The sequence below is a fragment of the Harpia harpyja genome, unplaced genomic scaffold (genome assembly GCF_026419915.1).
Source record: "Harpia harpyja isolate bHarHar1 unplaced genomic scaffold, bHarHar1 primary haplotype scaffold_47a, whole genome shotgun sequence".
In the NCBI taxonomy this organism is placed as follows: Eukaryota; Metazoa; Chordata; class Aves; order Accipitriformes; family Accipitridae; genus Harpia; species Harpia harpyja.
Genome location: NW_026293404.1, coordinates 1798848 through 1818059, shown reverse-complemented (window position 1 = coordinate 1818059; position 19212 = coordinate 1798848). Strand labels below are relative to the sequence as shown.

Here is a 19212-nt window from a genome sequence, read left to right as displayed (position 1 = left end):
GGAATCGAAAACTGATGCTTTGGACCCTGAACATTAGACTCTGCAAACTAAAACTAAGCCTTTGCACCCTGAAAACGAGGGGTTTGGAGCCTAAAATGAGCATTTGGAAGGCAAATGAAGATTTTGGACCCTAGAAATGCAGCTTTGGACTCTACAAATGAGGCTTTGGACCTTCCAAATCAGACTTTGGAGCACAAAAATGATGCTCTGGGCCCTGAAAATGCATCTTTGAACTTTAAAAGCGTGAACCTTGGAACTTTGGACCCTCCAAATGAGGGCTTGGACACTCCAGATGTGCCTTGCACCCTAAAAATGCCTGTCTGGACGCTAAAAAATGGCATTGGACCCTGAAAATGCGACTGTTGAAGATAAAATGAGCCTTTACACTCTCAAAATGAGGGGTTTGTTGCCTAAAATGAGGCTTTAGAAGGTAAAAATGAGGCTTGGACCCTAGAAATGTGGCTTTGGAGTCGACCAATGAGGCTTTGGACCTTCCAAATCAGACTTTGGGGCTTCAAAATGATGCTCTGGGCCCTGAAAATGCATCTTTGAACCTTAAAAGCATGAACCCTGGAACTTTGGACCCTCCAAATAAGGGCTTGGACACTCCACATGTGGTTTGGACCCTAAAAATGCCTGTCTGGAATCGAAAACTGATGCTTTGGACCCTGAACATTAGACTCTGCAAACTAAAACTAAGCCTTTGCACCCTGAAAACGAGGGGTTTGGAGCCTAAAATGAGCATTTGGAAGGCAAATGAAGATTTTGGACCCTAGAAATGCAGCTTTGGACTCTACAAATGAGGCTTTGGACCTTCCAAATCAGACTTTGGAGCACAAAAATGATGCTCTGGGCCCTGAAAATGCATCTTTGAACCTTAAAAGCGTGAACCTTGGAACTTTGGACCCTCCAAATGAGGGCTTGGACACTCCAGATGTGCCTTGCACCCTAAAAATGCCTGTCTGGACGCTAAAAAATGGCATTGGACCCTGAAAATCCGACTGTTGAAGATAAAATGAGCCTTTACACTCTCAAAATGAGGGGTTTGTTGCCTAAAATGAGGCTTTAGAAAGTAAAAATGAGGCTTGGACCCTAGAAATGTGGCTTTGGAGTCGACCAATGAGGCTTTGGACCTTCCAAATCAGACTTTGGGGCTTCAAAATGATGCTCTGGGCCCTGAAAATGCATCTTTGAACCTTAAAAGCATGAACCCTGGAACTTTGGACCCTCCAAATAAGGGCTTGGACACTCCACATGTGGTTTGGACCCTAAAAATGCCTGTCTGGAATCGAAAACTGATGCTTTGGACCCTGAACATTAGACTCTGCAAACTAAAACTAAGCCTTTGCACCCTGAAAACGAGGGGTTTGGAGCCTAAAATGAGCATTTGGAAGGCAAATGAAGATTTTGGACCCTAGAAATGCAGCTTTGGACTCTACAAATGAGGCTTTGGACCTTCCAAATCAGACTTTGGAGCACAAAAATGATGCTCTGGGCCCTGAAAATGCATCTTTGAACCTTAAAAGCGCAAGCCCTGCAACTTTGGACCCCTCCAAATGAGGCTTTGGACAGTCCGGATGTGGCTCGGACCCTAAAAATGCCTGACTGGATACTCAAAAAGCAGCTTTGGACCCTGAAAAAAGGCATTTTTGGAGCATAATGGGAGGCTTTGGAAGGCTAACACTTTGGATAGTAAAAATGAGGCTTTGGACCCTAGAAATTCAGATTTGGACTCTGTAAAGAGAGTTGGACCTTCCAAATCAGACTTTGGGGCATAAAAATGATGCTCTGGGCCCTGAAAATGCATCTTTGAACTTTAAAAGCGTGAACCCTGCAACTTTGGACCCTCCAAATGAGGGCTTGGACACTCCAGATGTGCCTTGCACCCTAAAAATGCCTGTCTGGATGCTAAAATATGGCATTGGACCCTGAAAATGCGACTGTTGAAGATAAAATGAGCCTTTACACTCTCAAAATGAGGGGTTTGTTGCCTAAAATGAGGCTTTAGAAAGTAAAAATGAGGCTTGGACCCTAGAAATGTGGCTTTGGAGTCGACCAATGAGGCTTTGGACCTTCCAAATCAGACTTTGGGGCACAAAAATGATGCTCTGGGCCCTGAAAATGCATCTTTGAACCTTAAAAGCGTGAACCCTGGAACTTTGGACCCTCCAAATGAGGGCTTGGACACTCCAGATGTGCCTTGCACCCTAAAAATGCCTGTCTGGACGCTAAAAAATGGCATTGGACCCTGAAAATGCGACTGTTGAAGATAAAATGAGCCTTTACACTCTCAAAATGAGGGGTTTGTTGCCTAAAATGAGGCTTTAGAAGGTAAAAATGAGGCTTGGACCCTAGAAATGTGGCTTTGGAGTCGACCAATGAGGCTTTGGACCTTCCAAATCAGACTTTGGGGCTTCAAAATGATGCTCTGGGCCCTGAAAATGCATCTTTGAACCTTAAAAGCATGAACCCTGGAACTTTGGACCCTCCAAATAAGGGCTTGGACACTCCACATGTGGTTTGGACCCTAAAAATGCCTGTCTGGAATCGAAAACTGATGCTTTGGACCCTGAACATTAGACTCTGCAAACTAAAACTAAGCCTTTGCACCCTGAAAACGAGGGGTTTGGAGCCTAAAATGAGCATTTGGAAGGCAAATGAAGATTTTGGACCCTAGAAATGCAGCTTTGGACTCTACAAATGAGGCTTTGGACCTTCCAAATCAGACTTTGGAGCACAAAAATGATGCTCTGGGCCCTGAAAACGCATCTTTGAACCTTAAAAGCGCAAACCCTGGAACTTTGGACCCCTCCAAATGAGGCTTTGGACAGTCCGGATGTGGCTCGGACCCTAAAAATGCCTGACTGGATACTCAAAAAGCAGCTTTGGACCCTGAAAAAAGGCATTTTTGGAGCATAATGGGAGGCTTTGGAAGGCTAACACTTTGGATAGTAAAAATGAGGCTTTGGACCCTAGAAATTCAGATTTGGACTCTGTAAAGAGAGTTGGACCTTCCAAATCAGACTTTGGGGCACAAAAATGATGCTCTGGGCCCTGAAAATGCATCTTTGAACCTTAAAAGCGTGAACCCTGGAACTTTGGACCCTCCAAATGAGGGCTTGGACACTCCAGATGTGCCTTGCACCCTAAAAATGCCTGTCTGGACACTAAAAAATGGCATGGGACCCTGAAAATGCGACGGTTGAAGATAAAATGAGCCTTTACACTCTCAAAATGAGGGGTTTGTTGCCTAAAATGAGGCTCTAGAAAGTAAAAATGAGGCTTGGACCCTAGAAATGTGGCTTTGGAGTCGACCAATGAGGCTTTGGACCTTCCAAATCAGACTTTGGGGCACAAAAATGATGCTCTGGGCCCTGAAAATGCATCTTTGAACCTTAAAAGCGTGAACCCTGGAACTTTGGACCCTCCAAATGAGGGCTTGGACACTCCAGATGTGCCTTGCACCCTAAAAATGCCTGTCTGGACGCTAAAAAATGGCATTGGACCCTGAAAATGCGACTGTTGAAGATAAAATGAGCCTTTACACTCTCAAAATGAGGGGTTTGTTGCCTAAAATGAGGCTTTAGAAGGTAAAAATGAGGCTTGGACCCTAGAAATGTGGCTTTGGAGTCGACCAATGAGGCTTTGGACCTTCCAAATCAGACTTTGGGGCTTCAAAATGATGCTCTGGGCCCTGAAAATGCATCTTTGAACCTTAAAAGCATGAACCCTGGAACTTTGGACCCTCCAAATAAGGGCTTGGACACTCCACATGTGGTTTGGACCCTAAAAATGCCTGTCTGGAATCGAAAACTGATGCTTTGGACCCTGAACATTAGACTCTGCAAACTAAAACTAAGCCTTTGCACCCTGAAAACGAGGGGTTTGGAGCCTAAAATGAGCATTTGGAAGGCAAATGAAGATTTTGGACCCTAGAAATGCAGCTTTGGACTCTACAAATGAGGCTTTGGACCTTCCAAATCAGACTTTGGAGCACAAAAATGATGCTCTGGGCCCTGAAAACGCATCTTTGAACCTTAAAAGCGCAAACCCTGGAACTTTGGACCCCTCCAAATGAGGCTTTGGACAGTCCGGATGTGGCTCGGACCCTAAAAATGCCTGACTGGATACTCAAAAAGCAGCTTTGGACCCTGAAAAAAGGCATTTTTGGAGCATAATGGGAGGCTTTGGAAGGCTAACACTTTGGATAGTAAAAATGAGGCTTTGGACCCTAGAAATTCAGATTTGGACTCTGTAAAGAGAGTTGGACCTTCCAAATCAGACTTTGGGGCACAAAAATGATGCTCTGGGCCCTGAAAATGCATCTTTGAACCTTAAAAGCGTGAACCCTGGAACTTTGGACCCTCCAAATGAGGGCTTGGACACTCCAGATGTGCCTTGCACCCTAAAAATGCCTGTCTGGACACTAAAAAATGGCATGGGACCCTGAAAATGCGACGGTTGAAGATAAAATGAGCCTTTACACTCTCAAAATGAGGGGTTTGTTGCCTAAAATGAGGCTCTAGAAAGTAAAAATGAGGCTTTGGACCCTAGAAATTCAGATTTGGAGTCGACCAATGAGGCTTTGGACCTTCCAAATCAGACTTTGGGGCACAAAAATGATGCTCTGGGCCCTGAAAATGCATCTTTGAACCTTAAAAGCGTGAACCCTGGAACTTTGGACCCTCCAAATGAGGGCTTGGACACTCCAGATGTGCCTTGCACCCTAAAAATGCCTGTCTGGACGCTAAAAAATGGCATTGGACCCTGAAAATGCGACTGTTGAAGATAAAATGAGCGTTTACACTCTCAAAATGAGGGGTTTGTTGCCTAAAATGAGGCTTTAGAAGGTAAAAATGAGGCTTGGACCCTAGAAATGTGGCTTTGGAGTCGACCAATGAGGCTTTGGACCTTCCAAATCAGACTTCGGAGCACAAAAATGATGCTCTGGGCCCTGAAAATGCATCTTTGAACCTTAAAAGCATGAACCCTGGAACTTTGGACCCTCCAAATAAGGGCTTGGACACTCCACATGTGGTTTGGACCCTAAAAATGCCTGTCTGGAATCGAAAACTGATGCTTTGGACCCTGAACATTAGACTCTGCAAACTAAAACTAAGCCTTTGCACCCTGAAAACGAGGGGTTTGGAGCCTAAAATGAGCATTTGGAAGGCAAATGAAGATTTTGGACCCTAGAAATGCAGCTTTGGACTCTACAAATGAGGCTTTGGACCTTCCAAATCAGACTTTGGAGCACAAAAATGATGCTCTGGGCCCTGAAAACGCATCTTTGAACCTTAAAAGCGCAAGCCCTGGAACTTTGGACCCCCCCAAATGAGGCTTTGGACAGTCCGGATGTGGCTCGGACCCTAAAAATGCCTGACTGGATACTCAAAAAGCAGCTTTGGACCCTGAAAAAAGGCATTTTTGGAGCATAATGGGAGGCTTTGGAAGGCTAACACTTTGGATAGTAAAAATGAGGCTTTGGACCCTAGAAATTCAGATTTGGACTCTGTAAAGAGAGTTGGACCTTCCAAATCAGACTTTGGGGCACAAAAATGATGCTCTGGGCCCTGAAAATGCATCTTTGAACCTTAAAAGCGTGAACCCTGGAACTTTGGACCCTCCAAATGAGGGCTTGGACACTCCAGATGTGCCTTGCACCCTAAAAATGCCTGTCTGGACGCTAAAAAATGGCATGGGACCCTGAATATGCGACTGTTGAAGATAAAATGAGCCTTTACACTCTCAAAATGAGGGGTTTGTTGCCTAAAATGAGGCTTTAGAAGGTAAAAATGAGGCTTGGACCCTAGAAATGTGGCTTTGGAGTCGACCAATGAGGCTTTGGACCTTCCAAATCAGACTTTGGGGCTTCAAAATGATGCTCTGGGCCCTGAAAATGCATCTTTGAACCTTAAAAGCATGAACCCTGGAACTTTGGACCCTCCAAATAAGGGCTTGGACACTCCACATGTGGTTTGGACCCTAAAAATGCCTGTCTGGAATCGAAAACTGATGCTTTGGACCCTGAACATTAGACTCTGCAAACTAAAACTAAGCCTTTGCACCCTGAAAACGAGGGGTTTGGAGCCTAAAATGAGCATTTGGAAGGCAAATGAAGATTTTGGACCCTAGAAATGCAGCTTTGGACTCTACAAATGAGGCTTTGGACCTTCCAAATCAGACTTTGGAGCACAAAAATGATGCTCTGGGCCCTGAAAATGCATCTTTGAACCTTAAAAGCGCAAACCCTGGAACTTTGGACCCCCCCAAATGAGGCTTTGGACAGTCCGGATGTGGCTCGGACCCTAAAAATGCCTGACTGGATACTCAAAAAGCAGCTTTGGACCCTGAAAAAAGGCATTTTTGGAGCATAATGGGAGGCTTTGGAAGGCTAACACTTTGGATAGTAAAAATGAGGCTTTGGACCCTAGAAATTCAGATTTGGACTCTGTAAAGAGAGTTTGGACCTTCCAAATCAGACTTTGGAGCACAAAAATGATGCTCTGGGCCCTGAAAATGCATCTTTGAACCTTCCACCTTTGAAGTGGGGTTTGGAACTTACAGATGAGGGTTTGTATCCTAAAACTGAGGTTTTGGACCTTAAAAGTGACTTTCTGGACCCCCAAAAGGAGGCTTTGGGCCCTAAAAATGAGGCTTGCATCTTGAAAATGAGTGTTTGGCTCTTAAAAATGAGTCTTTAGAGACTAAAATGAGGCTTTGGGGCCCTTAAATAGGTTTTTGTGCCTTTAAGATGCAGCTTTGGGCTCTCAAAAGGAGGCTTTGTACCCTAAACATGAGGGTTGGGCCTCAAAAATGATGATTTGGGCCTTAAAGAGGAGGGCTTTTTTACCCAAAGTGTGCACAGACCTTGTAGCCCAAGGGGCAAGACTTGGATGGTATTCATACCTCAACCAGGCATGTCCTTGAGCAGCCTGATGGGCCCTGCTGTGAGCATGGGGTTGGGCTGGAAACTGCTTGATGTCCTGATTTGACGAGCTCAGCTGGACAGGGTGACACTACAGACTCCCCGGTGAGACACATCTCACCCCAACACTGAGCTCCTGGTTCCGGGTAGATCTCTCAAGTTTGGCACTTCAACAAGATATTCAAATTCCCAGCCTGGCACTCTCAGATCTCTTGCAAACGGTGCAGAAAGATCTGCCCCTGCAGAGTGAAATTCAGCTTTACAGACACTCATCACACTGTTCCCCTCAGGAACAACCTTCACTCAAGGTCAGGCTTGAATTTTTAGGGACCCTTGCCCCAGATGCTGGAGGGGGTCCTAAGCAGAAGCTTCCCGTAAGGACGGTTTGGTTCCTGGGTTGAATAGGATGGATTTGGGCAAGGAGGAAAATGCCAGGAAACAGGAGGCTACGTGATGAGTGTCATAGTGCTGGGACTGGAGATGGACCTTCTTGGCCCATGGGATGGCCACATGGGGCACCTACTTGGAGGATTTCCTAAGTAGAGATATAAATAGGATATAAATTGGGTAAATTGGGAGTCAAGAGCCCCAAGTGGAAGTAGAAAGTCCAGCCCAGCAGAGCTGGGCTCAGCCTTGCTCTCTTTCCTTCCCTGGTCCCTTATGGCCCTGGGTGAAAGCTCAGGTGGCCTCCACTGCCCCTGCCATAGGTGCCCTCCATGCCTCCCGAGCTGCGCTCGCATCTTCTCCTTTCCCCTCCAGGGACTTTCAGTTCTTCACAACATTGCTCCAAGCGTCTGGTTGCCCTCCCTTGCCCCAGCAAGCAGGTTCCTTTCCATAGCGGCCATGAAAAAGGTCCCTTGGATGGAAGAGGTCCTGAAAGAAGGTCCCTCAGATGGCCCTGCTTCCAGGACCATGCTGGGCTGATCTCAGAGCCATGGCCAACTGTAAAACCCTTCTCCCCCATTCCAGTGAAGGACCATTGCAAACAATTTAAAAAGTCAACACTCTTTTGCAACCTCTCCTTTGTGTTTTTACTCATCTCTTTCCCGAGCTCCTTGTGTCCCAAAGACAGATGGGTTTCTTGAAAAGAAGAGAGACTTCTAAAACAGTACTGCACGTTTTGGGAGCTCTTTGCCCACAGGAATGGCTTCAGGTCAGGACACTGAGGGCAGGGCAGCTGTTTCTCTCCCTCTGTTTGCCCCTTCTCTGCAGCCTCTCCAGCAGCAGTGGTTTGCTCCCAAGCTGTGCCAGGCGCACCCAAAAAGCCTTTCTTTTCCCACCGGGGATGTGAAGGAGCAACGAGCTGGGAAGAAACAGTCCCCTCTCCAGCCCAGAGCAGCCTTGTGGTTAGTTAGACCTTCCAAACATGGCCAAATAACATGCCCTTGTGTGTTTCCTGAGGCTACAGAAAAGAGAACGCCACTGGAAAATGAGTACCGCGCCCCAGGTGATGGAAAAGCCCAAGGTGGCAACATAGCCATGACATCAGTTAGAACTAAGGGCTCTTTGAAGAGTCCCCACTGTCCCTCTAAATCTGCATTTCTAGAAGGAAGCAGCACCCCAGAACACAGATTCAAATCACGTACCTGTTTTGCTCCGGGCACCCCAAGCTCTGGTCATTCTGGCTTGGGTCACTCCGTCCTGGGTAGCCGTGATCTTCTCTTCTGGTAGTAGCATCGCATTGACCCCTCATCCACCAGTGGCATCAGAAAAGAGGTGTTATAGAGGGCTCACCTCCTGCCGCACCCAGTTCCCAGGAATTTAGGAACTTTGCCCTTTTGGGCATGAGGCCATTTGAGGGCTACAACCCAGCCCTGCGCCACGCTCTCCCGGGGCAAGCCTTCCCCGCAGCGTGTGCATCGGGGCCGGGGGTGACAAGCAGGTGGCACTGCAGGAGCAAGGCAATAGCCCGTGGGCTGGCTCCCATCTTTCAGGCTCTGGGACGTCCTGAAGGGGAGTGCTCAGGAGATGTCCGCTTGGGAAAACAGGAGCGTTTCTGCTCCACCCCCGCAGTGCCGTTCGTTGGTTGAACTGCAGGTCCCCAGCACACAGCCCTGGCCTGCAGCCCGGAGGAACAGACAGGTAGTGCTGGTGCAACTGCTCGCTGGCACGTGGGCTCTTCTCCCCGAGAAGTTTAAGCGATCCTTCTTGTCCTCTGGCGCTAAGACACCAGAGCCAGAGGCACCAACCACTGAAAAACAAATCTCTTGGGCATGTGAAGCACACTGTGAGACTATCCATAGCGCAGAGCACAGTAACGTGTGGCGTTGTCTTTTCTCCTGCAGGGGCAGATGCTGGGAGAAGGTCTGAGGCTGCTGGTCACGAATTGCTGCACAAGTACTATATCCCAGTGACTGCAGTAGCCTTGGCTGTGGTGCTGTCTGGGCTAGTTGGATCTTGCATAGTCATTTCACGGCTGAGGAAGAGAGACCCGTGAGTTGGCTTTTCCCCAGAGTTAGTTATTGCTGCAGTTGGCAATGGGGTATTTGCAGTTAGAGTATCCTGGAGTGCCAAGGCAGCTGCTGGCAGTACTCTGCTGGGGTTTCTGCTGTAAGATTTTTTTTACCTGGCCTCTTAATTCCTATCAATGAGTAGTCTTTTCTGAAACCCATTTCTACAGAAGGAGCCAGGGAGATGAAGCAGCACTGGGACAAGCTGATACTGACTCTGCCTGGAAAAGTGAAGATCCAACTAGAGATAAAGGCAAAGCAGAGTCAGGAGCAGGAACAAGAAAAGTTGAGGTTGCTCAAGAAAATGGGACTTTCAACAACAGCTCCAGCCCATCACCGTGGCCTTTTGTGGCAGAGCTCACGCAGCTGTACAGGAGCGCAAGCGCAGACCCCTCACCTCTGCCCGCTTGTCCCAGCTGCTCTTTCACCAACGATACCTCTTCAGTGGACAATTCGATTTCTCTCGACTCACCTCAGCCTAACCCCTTCTGGTGTCCCTGTCACCAGTTCCAACAGGGATACTGTACCTCAGAAGATGAGTCTTTTTTAGAGTAAATAAAAAATACATTTTGGCCAAAAGCAGTGCGTCCTTGGCTGTTTTGGCCGTTTCCGTCGGGGTATAACGCACAGAGCTGGGACCAGCGCTGGATCTGTGAGAGAAGCTGTCAGAGACCTGCGCTCCAGTGAGGGACCCCTTTGTCCCAGCATCAGCCTGGTTTCCCAGCTGGGGCTGTCAAGAAGGCTTTCACCCACCAGAATGGGGACGTGCTGGTGGGACGTGAGGTGCGAAGGGTTGTCCTTGAACTGACTGGGGATGCTGCCCTGAATGCGGATGGACTGGGCAGAGAGGGAAGGGGGTGCTGGAAAGGATGGCCGACCAGTGCTGAGCACATCAAGGAGGGCTGACGGGGTGGCAGAGGCTGCGGGGCTGGAGCAGTGTTCCCCACCCCAGACCCTGGAGATGATAAATGAGCGGAAAGCTGGAGTGGGGCTGGGTGGGAGAAGGAGCGGAAGGAATGTGATATTGGTAAGCAGGCTGGCATTAAAAATGGAACAGAGTATAACGAAATATTAATAATACTGTAAAAAGAAATGGGTTAAGCTTTGCAGACTGCCAGCAAAGGGGAGGAACACCTTTGGAGTACATCTAAAGTCACGCTGGCCAAATACAGCAGATCCCGTTAAGGCTGACGTGGAGACCTGACTCGCGAGGGTCTTCTCGGAGCATGTCAGATGACGCAAAGGACGGACCTCAAACCCAGTCTTATCACAATTCCGCTCTGCAGTTGCGACTGAATGGTACAGCAGCCAGGCAGAACATCGTTCTAGGCTGCCTTGCTGGGCAGTACGAGCACCTCCTCCCAGCGCTCCTCCCCCTGTGCAGAGCACCCCATGGCCAGCCCCGGGGAAGCCCACCACGCCGGGATGTATGATTTTTTTCAAAAGAATCCAGGTACTGAGCAGTCTTGCAGGGAGCCATAAGTGGGAGACAAGTCCTGAAAACTGGGGGTGTGCAAGCGGTGCCCATGCTGGAGAAAAGGCAAAGGGGGAGAGCGAGGTTCAGGTGTCTCCTGAGAGGGCCTGACTCTGTCCCCTCGGGGTGTGGGTGCTGGGCTGGGGGGGGAGAGCTGCGGGTGGCACTCCCTGATGCAGGGATGGTTTTTGTCGGTGCGGCTCAAAGGAGCGATTGGTCAAAGAGCTGCGCTCCCCCACGTGCTCTCCATCTGGCCTCCTGAGTTCTGTTCAGTGGGACAGCTTGTCCCAACGGGTCAGCGAGAGCCTCCAGGCAGCAGCACTAGCGAGCCTCGGAGAGTGAACGTGGGCGAGCGCAAAAGAAATTGCGCGCAAACGTGAAGGGTGGCCGAGAAGGGGGAGCAAAGCCATGACACTGGGAAAACTGGATTACGGCCGTCCCAGAGTGTAAGCAAAGCTGAGAGGAGAAAGAGAGGCTCCAGAGTGCATTGATTTGCAATGGCTTTGCAAGGTTCCTTTGTTTCTGCTGAAACCAAGGAAATGTTGCAGCCCCAGGATGTTCACTCATTCGGAGATGCTAACAAAGTGAGAAAGAACATTTCCTGGCAATGTCAGACCTCCTGTGAGATCACCAGTAGCGCGCAGGACCCACTAACGTGCAGAATTGTTCCTCCGGGTGTGGATGGCAAGAGAAACGCAAATGCCGCAGACGCTAAGGATTTCCAGAAGTACTGCATAGAAGGTGCCATGGTGGTCTTGGGCTCCATGCTGCTTGGCATGGTCTTGTGTTGCATGGTCCGTCTGTGGAGGAAGAGAAGACAGTGAGTTGTTGGCAGGGTTTTTTGCCAAACTTGTGTATTAGATGGCTGAGATGTATTAGACGGCTGAGATGTATTAGACATGAAGCATTTAGAGGTAAGGTATTCTGGAGTGCTGAGTTATTTACTGGCCAGACTCGACCGAGTCGGTTTCTGCTGTGTCATGTTTCAACTGACCTCTCAATTCATGGGCATTCTTTTCTGAAACGCCTTCTTCCTGTGGGAATTGTTAGTTAAAAGTGACCCTGCCTGGACAAGAGCAGACCCAGCAACAGACGTATGCAGAGCAAGGTCAGAAAGTAAAACCAGCAAGGGATGACATGGCCACAGAAAGTGAGACCTGCAAGAGTGCCATCTCCCTACCATGCCCAGCTTTGGTCCCCTCGGTCTGCAGGGTCAGGTCTCCTTCCCGGCACGTGTAGAGCAGCCCGGTCAGGATGGTCAGGGCCGAGAGGAGACGAGCCGTGGGCAGGCGAGCAGAGCCCCAGCCGAGGGGTGCGGGGCGTCCCGTTTTCTGCATGGAGCTCTCCGTGCCCACAGCTCCCACGTGCAGCCGGGTGCCCGCACACCACAGTGCACCCAGCGCTGCCCCGCACCCCACAGTGCACCCAGCGCTGCCCCGCACCCTCGCACCCGCCCAGCACCACAGCCACACTGGGGCCTCACCAGACTCTTCTCTCCACAGGCACCTCGCCGCAGCTTCAGGAGCCCGTATCACTTTGTATAAACTATGCATACCTTGCTGGAAGTGATCCAAGGTGAGACCATTGGAGCTCTCTGGGACTTCAGCGGGCTGTGTGACCCAGTGTCTCCACCTCAGCTGGGAAGCTTCTCAGGGTAGATTTTGTGAGGACTGAAGGATCGTCTTTTGATGATTTCATGAGGGCTTAAAGCCTTGAACAAGGATTTTGGCCCGAAAACGGGACTTTGGGCCCTACAAATGGGTCTTGGACACTCAAAATGAGGCCTTGGACATGAAGGAAACGGGGCTTTGAGCCCTAAGTAAGGCGTTTCTACCCTAACATGAGGGTTGGGACCCTAGCATGGAGTCTTTCAACCCTGGAATCAAGGATTTGGACCCGAAAATGAGTCTTTGGGACCTAAACCTGAGGCTTTGAGCCCTAAAATGGGGTTCTGGACCCTCCAAATGAGGGCTTGGACACTCCAGATGTGCCTTGGACCCTAAAAATGCCTGTCTGGACCCTAAAAAGAGGCTTTGGACCCTGAACATGAGACTCTGCAAACTAAAACTAAGCCTTTGCACCCTGAAAATGAGAGGTTTGGAGCCTAAAATGAGCATGTGGTAGGCAGAATGAAGACTTGGACCCTAGAAATTCATATTTGGAGTCTATAAAGAGGCTTTAGACCTTCAAAATCAGATTTGGGGGCATAAAAACGATGCTTTGGGCCCTGAAAATGCATCTTTGAACCTTAAAAGTGCAAACCCTGGACCTTTGGACCCCCTCAAATGATGCTTTGGACAGTCCGGATGTGGCTCGGACCATAAAAATGCCTGTCTGGAAACTAAAAAAGCAGCTTTGGACCCTGAAAAAGGCATTTTTGGAGCATAATGGGAGGCTTTGGACGGCTAAGACTTTGGAAAGTAAATACGAGGCTTTAGACCCTAGAAATGCGGCTTTGGACTCTACAAATGAGGCTTTGGACCTTCCAAATCAGACTTTGGGGCTTCAAAATGATGCTCTGGACCTGTTAAAATGCATATTTGAACCTTAAAAGCGTGAACCCTGGAACTTAGGAATGAGGCTTTGGACCCTGACGGGGAGGCTTTGGACCCTAGAACTGGAACTGTGGGCCCGGAATAAAGGCTGTGGGTACTAAAACATGGGCTTGGACCCTAAAACCAAGGATTCGGGCCCTAAAACGGGGCTTTGGGCTCTATGAATGGGTCTTTGGACACTCAAAATGAGGCCTTGGACATGAAGGAAAAGGGGCTTTGAGCCCTAAGTAAGGCGTTTCTACCCTAACATTAGGGTTGGGACCCTAGCATGGAGTCTTTCAGCCCTGGAATCAAAGCTTTGGCCCCTAGAAATGAGGCTTTGGGACCTAAACCTGAGGCTTTGAGCCCTAAAAGGGGGTTCTGGACCCTCCGAATGAGGGTTTGGATGCTCCAGATGCGGCTTGGACCCTTAAAATGCCTGTCTGGAATCTAAAACTGATGCTTTGGACCCTGAATATGAGACTGTTGAAAATAAAACTGAGCCTTTACACTCTAAAAATGAGGGGTTTGTTGCCTAAAATGAGGCTTTGGAAAGTAAACACGAGGCTCTGGACCCTAGAAATGCGGCTTTGGACTCTACAAATGAGGCTTTGGACCTTCCAGATCAGACTTTGGGGCTTAAAAATGATGCTCTGGACCCTTTAAAATGAGTCGTTGAACCTTAAACGCGTAAACCCTGGAACTTAGGAATGAGGCTTTGGACAGTCCTGAAAAGGAGGGTTTGGACCCTAAAACCGAAACTGTGGGTTCTCCAAAAAGGCTGTGGGTACTGAACAACAGGCTTGGACCCTAAGTACGAGGATTTTAGTCCTCAAATGGGGCACTGGACCCTTACCATGAGGCTTTGGACGTGAAGGAAATATGCAGTTTTGCAGCCTAAAATGAGGCCTCGATAGCAGACTCTGGGCCTTCCAAATGATGGTCTGCGCCCTCAAAATGAGTCTTTGAACCTTTACGAAGCATGTGACGGAATTACTCCTTCATTGTTTATCATGTTGAGCAGCTGCATGGATTACTAATGTTTCACAGTATTAATTCAGCAGGCTCTCAGTCACTTACTGAGGACCTGCGATGGGTAAGGGGTCTCTCTTCCTTGGGCAAGGATCTGAAACCTTGAGAGGTGTCCCTGCTCAAGGGGACAGTCGCTGGGCGTGCAGTCCAGCTGCACTTCAGGGAGAGCTCAAAGTGGGCACAACCTGATGAGCGAAGTGGCTGGCTGCTAGCCAATAGCCGAGACGGGCTAGATGTCTTCGTTTCCTCTCCGGTATCTTGTTCTGTACTTTGGTTATCTTGCACTTTTGGGTGTCGAAACCACCTTTTGAAGTCTTTTCCGAGACACCTTCGCTCCCTCGCCTGTGAGCCAGGGGCTCCCCAGCTTGCAAGTTCACCCCCAGGACGCCAAGGAGCCTGTCGCTCCTTAGTCACCCCGCACCAAAGCACGGCTAGGGGTCAAATGTATCCATCCCACCCGTGCCGGCGAAGGACCGCCGTGAACAACTACAAAAGCCGACGCTCTTCCGCAGCTTCCCGTCCCCTCAGAGCTTTCCCTCCCCTCAGGGCTTTCCCGCCTCTCTGCCGCCTCCCGAGAGCGGCGCTGGGATTGGGCAGTGCAGGCCCAGCTCTGATTGGCGGCGCTTCCCGCGGCAGCAGCCGATTGGCTGTCGCTCTGCCGGCCGGGGAAGGCTCTGGGCTGGAGGGGGGGAGCGCTCCGGGGCGGGGGGGGGGGCGGTTGTCATGGCAGCGGCGCGGCCCAGCCCCTGCCGCGGCCTGCGCTGTCAGGCGCTGGTGGGGGGGGGCTCGGGGCCTGCCCTCAGGAGCAGCACCGCGAGTTACCGCTGGGAAGTGTCAGGGAAATTCCCTTCCCCAGCGGGAATCCTGTCGGCCAGGCTTTAGGGCAGGAGAGCGTATGAACTTTGTGGCTGTAGCTGTGAGTTCAGCACAGGGGCTGCAGGGTGAGGAGGTGCTGGAATGTGGCCGCAGGCGCTGGGGTTGCTGCTGCCGAAGGAAGCCAAACAAAAGGCAGGGTGCTAGGGCAATCCAGCTTGCTTAGAAGAATGAGCACTGCCTGCGACTAGCGTCAGGCTTCAGACCACCCTGTCAGGATGGCTTTGTCCCCTCAGAGCAAGTAGCGAGGCTTTAAAAACGAGGCTTGGGGCCCTAAAACTTAGGGTTTGGACCCCAGGAAGGAGGCTTTAAATCCTCAAAAATAATGAACGTTTGGGCCCTACGATGAGGCTTTCAGCCCTCCCAATTAGGCTTTAGGCCTGAGAGAGTTAGACCCCCAAATGAATGTCTGGACCATAAAAATGAGTATTTGGACGCCCAGCGTGCGGCTTTGGCCCTTAGAAATGAGTCCTTGTATGCCCCGAATAAACCTTTGGACCCTGAACCTGAGGATTTTCTTTTTAAGTGGGGGCTTAGACCCTACAAATGAGCATTTGGGCTGTCAAAATGAGGCTTGAGACCCTTCAAATGAGGAGAGGGATCCTACAAATGAGGCTTTGGGCCCTACAAACGAGACACGCAGGGAGAAATTGTGGCTTTAAAGATGAGGCTTTGGACCCTAAAAATTAAGATTTGGACCCTAGAAATGAGGCTTAGAACCCTAAAAACGAGGCATTGGACCCCGAAAATGAGACTTTGGAACCTCAAAATTTGGGACTAGAAACAAAAGACAAGAATTTGGACAATAAAATGAGATTTTGGACTCTAAAAGAACGATCGGGGTCTTATAAATGAGGCTTTGGAGCCTCCAAATAAAGCTTTGGACCCTAAACCCAGTCCTTCGTTCCCTAACAAGAGGGTTTAGACCCTACAAATCAGTATTTAGCCACTCAAAATGAGGCTTTGGACTGGGAAATCAGGTTGTGTCCTATAATAAGGATTTGAACCCTATAAATGCATCTATGGATCCTAATAACGAGGGGTTGGGCCATATAAATGGGAACTTTGACTCTCATCATCCCAGTAAACTAAAACTGAGGCTTTGGGCTCCAAAAATGAGGCTTGGTACCCTAAAATGGGGGCTAAGGCCCTACCAGTGAAGCTTTGGATTCTAAAAATGAAGGTTTTGATCTGAAACTGCCTCTCTGAGCCCTAAAAATGAGGCTGTGGACAAAGAATGCCCCAAGCCTGTCAGTGTTTAAGAGGCATTTGGACAATGCCCTCATTAACATGCTTTAACTCTGTCAGCCCTGAATTGGTCAGGCAGTTGGACTAGATGATTGATGTAGGTCCCTTGCAACTGAAATAGTCTATGCTGTTCTATTCTAAAAAACCGAGGCTATGGGAGCTAAACTGAGGGTTTGGACCCTAAAAATGAAGCTTTGGACATTCAAAATCAGACTTGGGGCATTAAAAGTGATGCTTTGGGTCCTTAAAAAGGCTTTGCACCTTTGAAGTGGGGTTTGGAACTTACAGATGAGGGTTTGTATCCTAAAACTGAGGTTTTGGACCTTAAAAATGACTTTCTGGACCCCCAAAAGGAGGCTTTGGGCCCTAAAAATGAGGCTTGCATCTTGAAAATGAGTGTTTGGCTCTTAAAAATGAGTCTTTAGAGACTAAAATGAGGCTTTGGGGCCCTTAAATAGGTTTTTGTGCCTTTAAGATGCAGCTTTGGGCTCTCAAAAGGAGGCTTTGTACCCTAAACATGAGGGTTGGGCCTCAAAAATGATGATCTGGGCCTTAAAGAGGAGGGCTTTTTTACCCAAAGTGTGCACAGACCTTGTAGCCCAAGGGGCAAGACTTGGATGGTATTCATACCTCAACCAGGCATGTCCTTGAGCAGCCTGATGGGCCCTGCCGTGAGCATGGGGTTGGGCTGGAAACTGCTTGATGTCCTGATTTGACGAGCTCAGCTGGACAGGGTGACACTACAGACTCCCCGGTGAGACACATCTCACCCCAACACTGAGCTCCTGGTTCTGGCTCTCAAGTTTGGCACTTCAACAAGATATTCAAATTCCCAGCCTGGCACTCTCAGATCTCTTGCAAACGGTGCAGAAAGATCTGCCCCTGCAAAGTGAAATTCAGCTTTACAGACACTCATCACACTGTTCCCCTCAGGAACAACCTTCACTCAAGGTCAGGCTTGAATTTTTAGGGACCTTTGCCCCAGATGCTGGAGGGGGTCCTAAGCAGAAGCTTCCCGTAAGGACGGTTTGGTTCCTGGGTTGAATAGGATGGATTTGGGCAAGGAGGAAAATGCCAGGAAACAGGAGGCTACGTGATGAGTGTCATAGTGCTGGGACTGGAGATGGACCGTCTTGGCCCATGGGATGGCCACATGGGGCACCTACTTGGAGGATTTCCTAAGTAGAGATATAAATAGGATATAAATTGGGTAAATTGGGAGTCAAGAGCCCCAAGTGGAAGTAGAAAGTCCAGCCCAGCAGAGCTGGGCTCAGCCTTGCTCTCTTTCCTTCCCTGGTCCCTTATGGCCCTGGGTGAAAGCTCAGGTGGCCTCCACTGCCCCTGCCATAGGTGCCCTCCATGCCTCCCGAGCTGCGCTCGCATCTTCTCCTTTCCCCTCCAGGGACTTTCAGTTCTTCACAACATTGCTCCAATTGAATTGGTCTAAATTATATAAGATAAAGCAAGATAAAAATGAATCTCCCTCTGTGTTTTTGGAAAAATTGAAGGAAACTGCTAAAAAATATACTGATTTGAAATTGGAAACAGAGGCAGAACAACAGCAATTGACTTTGATTTTTATGGGGCAGTCAGCAAAAATGATGACTTTAAATGAATGAAGGGGACCGGAGGGGAACCCAGCTGAACCTCTGGTTACAATTAAGCTGGGAAATGATAAAGTTGAATTTTTAGTTGATATGGGAGCAGTATATTCTGTTCCGAATATTTATAAAGGGAAATTGGGAAATAAAACAGCGAATATAATTGGAGCGACTGGGAAACAAGAAAATAGACCATTCTTTCAACCCCTTGATTTAAAATTTGGAAATAAGGCAATTACACATGAATTTTTGTATGTGCCAGAATGTCCGATACCCTTGTTGGGTCGAGATTTGTTATCCAAATTAAATGCACAGATAGCTTTTGAGGGAGGAGAAATTCTTTTAAAGATACCAGAATCAAAGACAGGAGAAATATTGATGATATAAGAGAAGGTTAAGATTTAGGAGATGCCACAAGAAGTTGATGATGCTGTGATCCCTACAGTTTGGAACACAGAGATACCTGGAAAATCTAAAATGGCACAGCCTGTAAAAGTAGAACTGAAGGAAAATGTGAAACCAGTGAGATTAAAACAGTATCCAGTTAAATCTGAGGCTAGATTGGGAATCAAGAAATTAATTGATAAATTTTTGGAATATGGAATCTTAGAGGAGTGTGAATCTGAATATAATACTCCAATTTTACCAGGGAAAAAACCATCAGGAGAATATAGATTAGTACAGGATCTGAGGGCGATAAATCAGGTAGTGAAAGACATACATCCTGTAGTGGCCAATCCATATACACTTTTAACAGCTCTAGGGGAGAACCACCAGTGGTTTACAGTGCTTGATTTAAAAGATGCTTTCTTTTGTATACCCCTGGAAGAAGGAAGTCGAAAATTATTTGCTTTCGAGTGGGAAAATCCAAAAACAGGACGAAAAACACAATTGACATGGACAAGATTGCCGCAAGGATTCAAGAACAGTCCAACAATTTTTGGGAGCCAATTAGCAAAAGAACTTGAGATGTGGAAACGAGATGGTCCCAAACCTGGACATTTGCTCCTACAGTATGTAGACGACATATTGATAGCAACAGAGGAGAGACCAGCGTGTATAAAGGTAACAA

General features: G+C 48.5%; 1 long non-coding RNA gene across 1 annotated transcript; it reads left to right on the top strand.

The window, feature by feature from the left end:
- Window positions 1-9134: 9134 nt before the first annotated feature.
- LOC128138482 (uncharacterized) lies at window positions 9135-9957 on the top strand. Its single transcript, XR_008234027.1, has 2 exons — window positions 9135-9361; window positions 9549-9957. It is a non-coding gene; the product is annotated as an uncharacterized LOC128138482 (long non-coding RNA).
- The last annotated feature ends 9255 nt before the right edge of the window (window positions 9958-19212 follow it).